This window comes from Pinus tabuliformis, chromosome 1_2 (assembly GCF_031772625.1).
Source record: "Pinus tabuliformis cultivar Carrire ecotype Pingquan chromosome 1_2, CPIR1, whole genome shotgun sequence".
NCBI lineage: Eukaryota > Viridiplantae > Streptophyta > Pinopsida > Pinales > Pinaceae > Pinus > Pinus tabuliformis.
The window spans coordinates 661147717-661157927 of NC_142298.1; positions in this window are offsets into that span (position 1 = coordinate 661147717).

The following is a 10211-nucleotide window of genomic DNA, read 5'->3' on the forward strand; positions in this document are numbered from 1 at the left end:
ACCTTCTGAAGATTGTCTAAGGCAAAGGATGAATCGAGCAGGGTCCTCCATTAACGCTAAGGTTACCTTGAGGTAGCAGGAAGGCTTTATTTGCCAGGGAGTCCGCTTGTTTTTTAAATCCCATAGAATATGGTATGAGTTGACTGTGTCGAATTCTTTCGAAGTGTTTTGAATTCTCTGCAAGGTTTTGTTTAAAGCTGGGTTACTAAAATAATCTTCGGAGTTTAAAAGCTTTATAAGAAGCTCTGAGTCTCCGAATATTTGGATTTATTTGTAATCTAACTCCTTCGCAATCTGGAAAGCTTTTAGGAGGTTGTAACTCTCTGCTTGATTGTTTGAACTTATGCTTAGGCCCCAACTGAAACTGGTTTTTTTCGATCTGTCTGGGGAGAGAATCAATCCCCCTGCGCCTGTAGTGCCTGGATTCCCCTTGGACACTCCATCAAAGAAGAGAGTGGCTTTTGGGGTCCCCTATCACCACTTAAGAAAGTCACCTGCAGTGAGACGCAAGCGCCAAGTAGGATCTTTCATCGGTTTGTTGATTGAACCTTTCCTTTCTCTTGGCACGCAGGGTCCTAGTCACACAGAGACTTCTGCAGATAATAAAAAGGCAAAAGATGATTTATCTATTATTTCCAATAATAGAGCTTTTACTTTGGCAGCCACTTCCACTGATTTTGGGATCATGTTGTTAAAAACACACTCATTTCGAGCCAACCACACTTTCTGTTAGGGTCCCACCCTAACCCCCTTATTTATGTCATGGGATCACGTCATAGTCAAGAGTTAATAAAGCTCATATTAATATTTGTAAATGGTTAACCCGCAATTAATGAAAATGGGCCGTAGTATTAGATAGATGGTATTAATAAAACCCACGGTATTGGCCCGTGGTATTGCATGTATGAGTCATATATAGAGGATAGAGACTCCTTGCGAGGAGCATCATGTCTTATTTTGTAGTTGAGCTCTACTCTATTGGAGATTTCCCCCTCGAAGAGGCAAGTGAACATTACTCTTTGAATAATAAAATCATTTCTATTCTGTGTTCTGGGTATCTTTTCTTCACATATTCTGTATTTGGGTACCATTTTGCAGGATAAGAGCATAACAAGTGGTATCAGAGCACTTTCCAGGGCTGGTGGGATTTCCAATTCTTAGATTTTTTTTTTATTTTTTTTTTTTTTTCTTCAGCTAGAGACGTGTTTCGGCGTATTTAAACCACGGGATCTGTCGTTGAGCGCATAAACCTGCGGATTTGGGGAGGCATGCACGCAGGAAATACAAGAGGTGGTCACGTCTGTTGGAATCCCTTGTAACCCCTGTGGCTACCCCTTCGAGTAGTAGCGCATTAGACAGAACTGCGCACGGACTGCCTTCCACGTACCCTCGGGGTATATCAGAAGCCTCCTAGGCTCCCTTGAAACCTCGCCATAGATAAACCATCGGCCGTCTTGTGGCTACAGTACACCGAGAACAGCACTCGGAGAGATTACTCGCCCGTACGATAGGGTAGTCAGGTTGTACGGCTAAGGGTATGGTAGATCCTCCTTAGTTAGAGCCCTGAAACATTGGGCCGAGTACTACTGCCAGACCCTTATGTATATTGCGATCTGTAGCACTTGACACTCCTCAAGACCATAGTTCCCTTTTCTATCGGGGGATCGCACATCATCTATATCAAATCCGCTTGTGCAAAGGAGTGCAGTAGCAGTAGCAGACATCAGTCCCGTAGTCTCGAGTTCGCAGATCAGTCATTCCGATCTATTAGATCCAGCCGATCTACAGTAGTAGACTGTTTCGCCGCCCAGAGCTATCCGATCCGCCGTTCAGATCTCTCAGATTCTCCAGATTGGAGTTGTTGTGAAGGGTTCCTATACCGGGGTATAATTTTCGCAGGACTTTTGGCCACATTGACATTTTGAGGATTTGGCCACTGCAGTATTGATCAGGAAGGAGTAAAACTCCGTTAGGAGTTTTCGAAAAAAAAATGAGTCTGAGATCTTCCGGGGCGCTTATTGGTGATTTAGCCCATCAGAATTAGGACGACGAGCTGAGCACGGTGGTACCATTCAATTATCAGGTTGGTGTATGGTAGAAACTAGAGCCCAAGCGATGGCCAATGAAAGGATGGACAAACTTGAAGAATCCATGCAAACCCTCACCAATCAGATTAACGGACTATGTATCCAGGTCCAGCAATTAACCCCGAAGGGCAAGGAGCAAGTCCACGAGGAGGCGTATAATGGCAATGAATACAATGAGGGTGAGTCTAGCCACTCTCCTCACGTCTGGCACACCCACCAACCACCCAGTCAGCAACCTCCCAAGTTGGATATGCATAAATTTGACGGTTCACACCCATCGGCATGGATAGCACAAATGGACCAGTATTTCAAACTGAATCGTATCTTAGATGATGCGACTCAGCTTATGTTGGGGAGCATGTACTTGGACAATGAAAGGTGGCAATGGTGGGAATGGCATCAACGTTGCAATGGACCTTTTAAGACTTGGACCCAATTTACAAAAGCTCTTCAAAGCCGCTTTTAACAGGAGGACTCTTTTTGGTCGTCTTACTAAGCTCCAACAGACGGGTACAGTGGATGAATATATTACAACTTTTGAAGCCTTAGCCTTCCACACTTGGGGTCTCTCAGATGTGTTCTACACGGAATGTTTTATCAGCGGTCTTAAAGAAGCCATCAAAGCTCAAGTCTTACTGCACCACCCTCCCACATGGACAGAGGCTTGCAAGGTAGCCCGTAATGTGGAACGTGCATTAGCAGCCCAATACAGTCGCCCAAATTTCTCCACTAAAGGTCGCCCCCCACAAGCTCATAACACGACTCAAACACTTAAGGTCCAAAAGGTGTCACCTGCGGAAATGGCTAAAAGAAGAAAGCAAGGACTATGTTACTACTGTGATGAAAAATACTCCCCAGGTCATAAATGCGAGCCTAAATTTTTTCAAATAGATGCCACTGACTACAGCTCAACAGAGGAAGATCCACCACTTGAGGAACATGAGGCGCTAGAAGAATACAACCCAAAGGACAATGTCTCTGACGAACTAGTTATTTCGTTGCATGCGTTGGCAGGGATTTCTTCCCCTCAAACTCTCAAAATCAGAGGTTTTCTTAAACATCGCCCAGTAGTAGCCTTGATTGATAGTGGAAGTACACATAATTTCATCCATCAAAAAGTCGCAGAAGTAGTGCATTGTTTTGTACGAGCAGTTTCTAACTTCCAAGTCCGAATTGCGGATGGGGGCACAATGAAATGTGAAGGCCGCTGTGAAAATGTCAAACTTCAAATGGGGGATTATCAGTCGAAAACCCACATGTTTGCCATACACATGGGGGGTTGCGACATTGTCCTCGGCGCTGAATGGCTCTGCACTCTTGGGCCAATCACAATGGATTTCCAGGAGTTATATATGAGTTTTAAGCAGAAAAACTCCACACATACCCTCCGTGGACTCCAGTCGGGAGCCCCCTCTATCATCAGCTCGCATAGGATGGAAAAATTGTTAAAAAAGGGCCATCATGGAGTGGTAGCTCAATTTAATGCTATCCAGGTAGTCGAAACCAAGTCTCTGCCAATTCATCCTGAGATGCAACAGATTTTAAATAACCATCTGCCGGTCTTTGACAAGCCTCATGAGCTTCCACCCTCGCGAGGGGAACATGATCATAGCATCAACTTGGTTCCAGGGGCCCAACCCCCAAATGTGCGGCCATACAGATATCCGTTCACCCAAAAGAATGAAATAGAAAAAATAATCAAGGAACTTTTGGAAGCAGGTGTCATTCGTCCCAGCATTAGTCCTTATTCATCCCCAGTGGTCATGGTGCTCAAGAAAGATGGGGAGTGGCGGATGTGTCCCGACTTCAGGGCCCTCAATAAGCTGACAGTCAAAGATAAATTTCTCATTCCGGTGGTTGACGATTTGCTGGACAAACTCAATGGAGCTCAATTCTTCACTAAGTTGGATCTTCGCTCAGGCTACCACCAAATTCACATGAAGGAAGTCGACATTCCCAAGACTGCTTTCAGAACTCATGAAGGCCATTATGAGTTCCTGGTCATACCATTTGGTCTTTGTAATGCCCCCTCTACTTTTCAGAGCCTTATGAATCACATTCTCAAACCATATCTCAGGAAATTTGTCCTTGTCTTCTTCGATGACATCCTCATCTATAGTGGCACTTGGGCTGCACATCTTCAGCATGTCGATCTACTCTTGCAACTGCTCCGCAAGCATAAATTATTTGTCAAGATGTCCAAGTGTTCGTTTGGCATGGAAGAAGTTGAGTATTTGGGCCACATTATGGGGCATGAAGGTGTCAAGGTGGACCCCAAAAAGATCTAGGCAATGCAAGAATGGCCTCAACCTAAGACCTTAAAGAGCTTGAGAGGATTTTTGGGTCTCACATGCTATTATTGTAAATTTTTCCGCAACTATGGCCGCATAGTGAAGCCCCTCACTCAACTCCTAAAGAAAAATTCCTTCTTCTGGAACGAGGAAGCACAACAGGCATTTACCGCTCTCAAAAACGCCATGTGCTCCACTCCAGTCTTAGCACTACTGGACTTCACCAAATCCTTTGTCATTGAATGTGATGCTTCGGGAACAGGTATTGGGGCAGTCTTAATGCAAGAAGGGCGACCTTTGGCCTTCACAAGCCAACAACTAAGTGGGAGGAATCTGGGCCAATCTACCTACGAAAAATAAATGATGGCCATCTTACATGCAGTCGAGACCTGGCGACCTTACTTATTGGGGCGACGTTTTCAAATCCGCACAGATCATCATAGTCTTAAATATTTTTTGGAGCAACGCCTATCCTCCCCACAATAAAATAAATGGCTCGCCAAAATGCTGGGATATGATTATGAGATCATTTACAAGAAAGGGAAAGACAATAGTGTAGCAGATGCATTATCTCGCCAATTTGAGGAAGAAAGTACTCTGCTAGCAATTTCCCTCCCCATTCCAGAGTGGATTGAAGAGGCTCGCAAGGAATGGTTTTCACACCCTGGGCTATCCCAACTCATTTCTCAATTGCAGGTAGATCCAAATTCCACCAAGGGCTACTCGTGGCAGGATGATATTCTTCGCTACAGGGACAGAGTCGTAATAGCACCAACATCCACCCTCAAAAGTTGCATTTTGGCAGAATTGCACTCATCTCCCATGGCAGGACATTCGGGCTTTCAGAAGACGTATGCTCGCACCAAAAGATCATTTTTTTTGGACAGGCATGAAAAAGGACATCCTTACTTTCGTAGTAGAATGCGATGTCTATCAATGCCACAAAGGGGAAAACGTCAACACACCACGCACATTACAACCATTTCCCATTCCGACATCAATTTGGACAGAGGTTTCTATGGATTTCATTACACGTCTTCCAAAGTCCGGGAACAAGTCAGTCATCATGGTGGTTGTGGACCGACTGTTGAAGTATGCTCATTTCTGCGCCCTACCCCATCCGTTTACACCAACTTTGGTCGCTCAATCTTTCATGGATCAGATTTTCAAATTGCATGGCATGCCCACTTCTATTGTGTTTGATCGCGACCCAATCTTCACCAGTGATTTTTGGCAGGAACTTTTCAGGATACAAGGCACTCAACTAAAACTCAGTACTTCCTATCATCTGCAAATGGATGGTCAAATGGAAGTCGTCAACAAATGTCTAGAAACCTACCTTAGGTGTTTCACTTCAGAAAAGCAACACCTTTGGGTACAGTGGTTACCTCTGGCTGAATGGTGGTATAACACCAACCATCATGCCACCACCAAATGACTCCCTATGAAGCAGTATACGGTCAACTTCCGCCTTCCCCTACTTCTCATCTCAAGAGGTGATCCAAAGTACAAGCAGTGGATCAACTCCTACAACACCGCGCAACCATGCTCGCCCATCTTAGAGAGAATCTTCATCAAGCTCAGAATCACATGAAGCAACAGGTCGACCAGCATCGCTCAGAGCGCCAATTTCAAGAAGGGGATCAGGTCTTTTTGAGGTTGCAACCATATAAGCAAACATCACTCAAAGACAAGGGTTGTCAAAATCTCTCTCCAAAATTCTATGGACCATACCAAGTACTTCAGCGCATTGGAGAAGTGACTTATAAGTTGGCTTTGCCACCTACTGCAAAAATCCATCCAGTTTTCCATGTATCGTGCCTCAAGAAAGTGATTGGGAACAATTGCCGAGTTCAAACCAGTCTACTTGAATTGGATGAAGAAGGGTCAATCTGGCTTCAACCCGAACAGGTTCTAGACACACGAGACAAGCACCTGCGCGGCCGCATGATTAAGGAAGTCCTCGTCAAATGGAAAGACACCTCTCCGGAAGATGCAACTTGGGAACCAGCCACTATTCTTCAGCAGTTTCCGCAGCTTCAGCCTTGAGGACAAGGCTAGTCTTAAGGGGGAGGGAATGTTAGGGTCCCACCCTAACCCCCTTATTTATGTCATGGGATCACGTCATAGTCAAGAGTCAATAAAGCCCATATTAATATTTGTAAATGGTTAACTCGCAATTAATGGCGGGACCACAGTTAGTTGCAAATGGGCTGTAGTATTAGATAGATGGTATTAATAAAACCCACGGTATTGGCCTGTGGTATTGCATGTATGAGTCATATATAAAGGATAGAGACTCCCTGCGAGGAGCATCGTGTCTTATTTTGTAGTCGAGCTTTGCTCTATTGGAGGTTGCCCCCTCGAAGAGGCAAGTGAACATTACTCTTTGAATAATAAAATCATTGCTATTCTGTGTTCTGGGTATCTTTTCTTCGCATATTCTGTATTTGGGTATCATTTTGCAGGATAAGAGCATAACACTTTCCACCAAAGGAATTTTGGAATAGCTTGCCAAATGTTTTTCTAGCCTACATTTTTAGATTTTTTTCAGGGTTTTAATCTGCCTAGGAGGTGTAGAGAGTAATAACTGAAATCTGGGAGGGGGTGGGTATGCTAAGTACGTGGAGGACCATCTTCCAAACTTCTTGTGTGAAAACATAGTCAACCAATAAATGGTCAGAGGTTTCGATAGTAGAAGTGCATAGGCAACATCTTAAGGGCCCTGTGGAAGCCTCTTTTATTCAGATTTTCTCCTGTTAGTGCATTTTTATGCATGAGTAACCAACCGAAGAAATTCACCTTTGGAAGGCAAAAGGGAGACCAAATGGATTTCCAGAGCTTCAGAGTCAGCAAAGATGCGTGTGTGGCTTGTAATGAGGAGAATCCTTGAGCTGCTGTAGAAATTCCAGTTCTTCCCCACCCCCATTTATCTTTGAATGCACGATGGACAGGGGCAAGGCTAGAAAGTGCTTCACAGAGCAAGTTTTTTTGTGGTTCCAGAGGGTTAGGAACCCCTGGAAAAATCCATCCTGCCCAATTCCTTTTGCTGTCCCAAGAACATATGTCTGCAAGCCAGAAAAGTCCTTTATTCACTAGCCAGATTTTTAAATCGTTACAGGAATTTAGGGTGGCCAATGGGGCATTCCCTTGAATGATGTCCTCCCAAAGTAATGTTCTCTGCCCATTACCCGGTATTCTGTATAAATGCTACTGTATATGGTTGATGCTTCTTCTGACTAAATTCCATATTGTTGTTCCTGTTGGAGTAGAAGCAGTTGTGAGGTTTCTCAGGGAGCCTCCCTTTAGGTATTTCTTCCAGAGGATCTTGCTGACAGGATGATTTTTATCTGCATACAATTGCCATATGATTTTTCCACCAAGAGCTAGATTTTCTAAGCCTGGATCCCATATGTGTAACCCACCTTGCTGGAGTGGTCTATTCAAGATATCCCATCTTACCAAATGTAACTTGCTCTGATTTCCCTTGCCCCCATTCCATAGGAAGTCCTGAAGGAGTTTGGAGATCTGTTCCGTGATAGACTTAGGAGCTAGCAGAAGGGAAGACTGGAAGATGGGAAGGGTGGAGAGGACTGCCTTTATCAAAACCAACTTCCCTGCCTTTGTTAGCCATTGGCCTCCCCAATATGCTATTTTTTCTTTTATCTTGCTAATTACTTCAGTCCATAGGGAGGGAGGGCTTGGTCCCAAGTTTAAGGGAAGGCCTAGATATTTGATCTTTTCCCACTTGTCATACCCTGGGAATCCCAATATGTGGGCAATTTGAAGGATAGTTGGGTGATCTACAGTCCAACGATAAGCGGCACCTTTTCTTTTATTGATCAAGGCTCTTATAATTAAACAGAAGTGTTGAAGGATTTCTTTGAAAGCCTTTGCAATCTTAATCGAGGCCCCTCCCAGAAGGAGAGAGTCATCCGCAAAGAAGGAGAGATTTATAGGGTCCACCCCTCTTGCTGCCTTGATACTTGGGATAGTGCCTACTTCCATTTCCACTGTCAGCTTTCTACTTAGGGATTCTGCCAACAAGATATAAAGAAAGGGTGAGAAAGGGCATCCTTGGTGGAGCCCTCTAGAAGCTTGGAAGAAGTCAAAAGGTCTGCCATTGACTAGGGGGGCTATCCAAGGTCTGTAAGTGCAGGCTTCTATCAAGTTGACAAAATCAACACTAAAATCGAAGGAGAGGAGGATTTTATAGAGAAATGAGAGTTTAACTCGGTTAAAAGAATTTGACATATCCAACTTGATGAGCATACCTTTTTCCTTCCGAGAGTGGCTAGAGTGGAGGGCTTCTTGCACATGGATCACATTATCTATGAGGTGCCTACCTTTGACGAACCCGCCTTGCAGAGGGGGGATCAGGTTCCCTAACAGAGGTTTGAGTCTATTGGCTAAGAGTTTGGTAAGGATCTTATAGGAGGCATTGCAAAGAGAGATTGGCCAGAATCTATTAAAAGTCTCAGGGTTAACTTCTTTTGGGATAAGGGCAAGGAAGGTGGAGTTGGTGCACCCTCCCACTTTGGCTTTCTTTTGGAAGGCTTTTACCATTCTGAGAAGATCGAGTTTTATTACATTCCAGCAAGCTCTGTAGAAATGTATGGTGAAGCCATCTGGCCCAGGCACTTTATTCGGCTGCATTGACCAAATGACTTCAACTATCTCTTTCTCAAGAAAAGGCTTCATTAACCCAGCGTTTACATCTGCAGTGACAAGAGAGGAGATGTTTGACAGAAGGTTGGCAGCCAGGTCATCATTGAAGAACCATCATCCTGGAACAGATTCTGATATTGGGTTGTGGCTGCCTGTTTTATGAGAGACTATCCTTTGATAACTTCCCCCTCCTTGTTGGATATTTTAGAAATGTGATTTAGAGAGAGACAGGCTTTGCATTGTCTGTTAAAGAAATCTGTGTTTCTGTCTCCAGCTTGGAGCCAGAGGCTGCGAGACTTAAGGCGCCAATATTCCTCTTCTTGTCGAAAGGAAAGAAAGGAATTGAACTGGGCATTCTGTTCGATGAACAACTATGCTTTGGTGATTTCAGATCCTTCCATGCCTAGTTGAATCTTAGCTAGAGCCTAGACTTTCTTTTGTCTATGGCTCGTACGAGTGGAAAGGGGTTTTTTTTTACCTAGACTTTTAAAGCAAACTTAGTGTGTTTCAGTTTCTGTTCCCACACAAAGCTGGGGGATCCTTCAACTGGTTGCGCCCAAATGTTAGCCACTATGTCCATAAAGCCCTCTCTGGATACCCAAGAGGGTTGAATCTAAAGGGAATAGGGCCCAAGTCCTCCTCTTTCTCTATCAACAACAAGATGGGGTTATGATTAGATGTTATTTTGGGCAGGATTTTTGAAGAGATTAAATGCTTCCCCTCCAACAGAGTACTTTGAATTAGAAACTGGTCTAAACGGGCAACAATGTTGGCATTAACAACTCTATTGTTGGTCCAAGTATAATGACCTTTCTTAGGTTTGTGGTCCAGAAGGTCCCATTCGAGAATCAAAGACTCCCCCGAGACATGGAAGGGATCTTTACCCCATACTCCACCTTTTTTCTCATTTGGGTCTAGAGTTATGCTGAGATCCCCCACCAGAATGATGTTTTGGGGGGTATAGATTTCTAGGAAGTCTGAGAGAGAATTCCGTCAATCCTTCTTTTCCAAAAAATTAACAAGAACATAAAGATTGAAGAGAGCTAGAGAAATATTACTTGGGAGGTGAAAAAGATCTGTATATATCCAATGTTGGGTTGCAAAAGAGATTTTAAGCTAGAACTTATCCTCCGACCATAGGGTTGCAAGGCCCCCTGAGGTACCT